Below are 3,067 nucleotides of genomic sequence, written 5' to 3'. Positions count from 1 at the left end.
GTGGGCTTACTACACGGGTGTGTCAGCCCACAAGGAATCTAGGTCAGTAGCGCGCAGGTGGCCTGATTATATGACCGTCTAGGGTGACACTAATGACCGGAAAATTGGAAGGGAAGAAAGCCGAGGGCGCCAACACATGCGTTTCATTTACATACATTGCCATCATCAATGCCTTTCTCCCCTGGCAGGGTATAGGCCACATACAAGCCCCTTACATTTATCTCCGTCCTGGGCCATCCTTCCAAGCTCGTTCCAAGTGAGCTTCATCTCTCTCATATCCCTTTCCACACATCTCTTCCATGTTTCCCGTGGCCTACCCCTGCCTAGTGCTCCTTGTGGGTTCCACTGCAGTGACTGTCATGGGATGTTTTCGCTGGGCTTTCTAAAGGTGTGTCCCATCCTTCGCCCTTTTCTTAGTCCTGTTTCTACTTCTATATCCTTTATACATGTATATTAGATAATGCATATAGTAAACATATCACTATTGTCTGACTGAACACCAGGGCAACTGACAACACAATGAACCACTTAACTACTCATGAGGGCCTCCAATAAAAAAAAATGGAACGGAGAACCACAACTGCCAATGTCTGTCCCAGAGAAAACACTTGATGATGATGATGATGATGATGATGATGATGATGAGGATGAATTGAAATGAGAATTAGGCGTACTGTTAGCTCAGTTGGTATCATGCAAGCGTACGAATCAGATGATCTGGGTTCTAATTCCCAACTGATAGTCCTGAACTTGGGTTGTTTTGGGGAGTTTTCAAAGTTCCATACCAATCTGGCTCAATCTTATAGGAGATGGACGTGAAATAAGAAGATCCTGCCTCTTGTATAACAGGAATAGAGTTAAGCCCTCTAGAACTTGAACGGTTCTTCAGAACAAAAGCGACACCCTCAGTATGGATCAAAGATGCTCATTCGTTGGTTTAGATGTGTACTTTGACTTTTAAAAGTTCATGGATGGCCATTGTTCGAATCGAGTCAATGGGGAGTTCTCAAATTTAGTCTGTGTGTTAAACGTTTTCAACGTTCTCCGTCAACCTAGCCTGGTCCTATTAGAGACAGACGTTTCATTCACAGATGTTTGCTCTGTTGGCATTAATCGCTTTTTGCTCAAATTTGGAGTGGGTAGGGTGGGGGGTGCGGGGCTAGATCTACATCTGATCTAGAAGTGTGTGCGTGTGTGTAGCGCGCGCGCGCGCGCGCGCGCGTGTGTGTGTGTGTGCGTGTGTGTGTGTGTGTGTGTGTGTTTGTTGCTCTCGCAACTGCATCAGGTTGTATGAGCGAGCGGGACACATCAAACATTTTCAGTTTGTAGGAAGTTTTAATAAATATTGCCCGGCTTGCGGCCGAAGCCTACTCTTATCGATTTTAGACTACCAGGACCTCTGTAACGTGCGCAACTTGCATACGGGACCTCCGAGATTTTCTGCTCTTGCCTGAGAAGGCTAGGGGGTAATCTTTCCTACCGGAAGATCAGGGGCTTAAAAAAAACAAAAAACAACAACAAAATAAACTGAGAACAGTGAGTGAATCTTTTATGTCTAGTTGATATGAACAGCTCTGCCGTGCACCCTGCACGCACAGACAAACACATAAAGGAATTGCTTATAAATAGCAATTCTCTGTGCTCTATATTTTGACACAGGCATTCACCCACTGGCATTCATCTTGTGGTAACCTGATATAGATGGAATAAAACAGAACTTCTCCGCCCCTCTCCCTCCTCCGCCCCCAGAAAAGGGGCTGCAACGATTTTACCAGCAGCATGGGTAGAGAAAAAGCTGTTTAAATTTGTCCTCCCTTGACTAGATGTACATCCCAGTTGGCAGGGTTCAGTTTAGCACACCAAAATTTTGTTGGTTTTGGATGCATTCTTCGTCTGTTCTCACTCTGAATTTTGTAGTTCTCCCACTCCTATGCGAGTGTTTGTATTGTAGACAGATGGTCAGTTTAGAAAATAAAGTCTCGAAACTTCAGATTGTCAGTGAAGCTTCTTTATGTGTCTTCAATAATATGTTAGACTACACCCACCTCCCCCCTAAAATATAACAGCCACAAAAATACCCTCCCCTCCCCCCCCCAACCCTCCATCAGAAAACAAACAAACAAAACAATGGTTTAATAAAAACTACAAACAACAACACCCACACAAACAAAGCAACAAAACGGCAAAGAAAACTAACAACAGAAAGATGAAACAAAGTAATAGCAAACAAGAAGGTCCGATGAACATGTAATAAAGCACCGTAAAATAACAAGCAAAAAAAAAAAAAAAAAAAAACCCACAAAAAAAAAACAAGGAAGTAAAGCAAAACAAAAACAAAGCAAAACAAAAACAAACGAACAAAAATGGCAGGCCCCTTACTGCGTGTTAACTTCCTCAGATATTTCAGCCAGTTCCTTTCGCAATACCCGAGAGGACATTCATCTTGACGGTTATGTCAACCCAAAAGACACGCAGGTAAGTGATACAAGACCAGCAGACAATTTGATACCACTGTCTTTTTTTTTCCTCTCAAGCATCTCACTTTTATTGTATTTTTATTTTCGGGGGAGAAATACTTATAACACAAAGTCAAAGCATGGAAAGTGTTTCCCATGTTTGAAACGGAAAGAAACAGGCATACCTCGGGAAGTGAGACATTCATTAAAAAAAAAAAGCTGGAGTCTACTTTTCACAAAACAAAACGTTTTCCTTATCTCAGATGTCCTTGCTGGTAAATGCAATCTGTGAAGTGTTGCTAATCTCAGATGTCCTTGCTGGTAAATGCAATCTATGAAGTGTCTGTATCTGTTTCTTGAATTTGTTATACCCAAATGTAACTACTATTTTAGTCGTTTAGCTCACATAGAATATATAAATATGACACACCTCTTGACTTTCCATGATATCTCAAGGTATCAAACATTTAGATTCTATAAGCAAAAAATAAGATGATATGATAAGATGAGATGGTGTGTCTTTATTGCCCAGACACTGGAAGATAGGTTTGGTATTTCACCACACACACTCTCCTTAGAGAGAGAGAGAGAGAGAGAGAGAGAGAGAGAGA

Source organism: Aplysia californica, unplaced genomic scaffold (genome assembly GCF_000002075.1).
Source record: "Aplysia californica isolate F4 #8 unplaced genomic scaffold, AplCal3.0 scaffold00045, whole genome shotgun sequence".
Classification (NCBI taxonomy): Eukaryota; Metazoa; Mollusca; class Gastropoda; order Aplysiida; family Aplysiidae; genus Aplysia; species Aplysia californica.
The sequence above is the reverse complement of the archived record's forward strand: the minus strand, read 5'-3'. Positions refer to the sequence as shown.